The sequence below is a fragment of the Charadrius vociferus genome, unplaced genomic scaffold (genome assembly GCF_000708025.1).
Source record: "Charadrius vociferus isolate BGI_N301 unplaced genomic scaffold, ASM70802v2 scaffold54, whole genome shotgun sequence".
In the NCBI taxonomy this organism is placed as follows: Eukaryota; Metazoa; Chordata; class Aves; order Charadriiformes; family Charadriidae; genus Charadrius; species Charadrius vociferus.
The window spans coordinates 4675368-4676105 of record NW_009648350.1 but is presented as its reverse complement, the minus strand read 5'-3'; positions in this window follow the sequence as shown (position 1 = coordinate 4676105).

The following is a 738-nucleotide window of genomic DNA, read 5'->3' as shown; positions in this document are numbered from 1 at the left end:
TCGTCGCGCTTGGCACAACAGCTCGGTTGGGACTGGGCAGCTGCGTTGGACTTCTCGGCATCGCAGCACGCCTGGCCGTAGCGGGTGCCCGGGGGTGTCCTGCCCTGCTGCCCCCCAAAAAAGGTCTTTTTTAGGGACTTTTGTGTCACCTCTCTGCAGGCGGCAGGGGGGGCAGGGGGATAAAGGAGGGGGCTGGCCTGGAGGTCCAGCCATGCTGCTCTCTTTGCCTCGGGAGCGCTCTGCGATGTGGCGTTAGAGCGGTTTTCGTGTCGCAGGCCAGGGCTGTGCGGCGTGACGAGCCCTGGAGAGAAAGGCTGCGGCTGTGAGTGGCGGTGCGTGCCGGCAGCCCCCCCCGCCCCGTGGGGCTGCGTGTGGTGGGGCAGGGTGGGAGGAAAGCCCCGCGGGGACTCGGTGTTCGCCTTCAGGAAGGGGTTCTGGAGGCTCCTCTCAAGGAGGAGCTGCTGATGCTTGGGGGGGTCCTCGGGTCCCCTTCTCCGAGCTGAGATGCTCTGATGGGCTGCAGTGCTGTGATTCACTGCCCAGGCCCGGAAATCCTCTGCCTGTAGCAGGGAAGAGCTGTGCAGGAGGCGCTGAAGTGTACTGCCGGCGTACTCGGGGGAACAGCGTTTAGATGGTGAATCCGAGCGGCGTCTGCATCGAAGCGCTTTCCGTGCTGGCTTTATGGCAGCCTGCGTGTCCCCTGCCTTCGGCGGTGCTGTCTGGAGGGGCTGCAGGCAC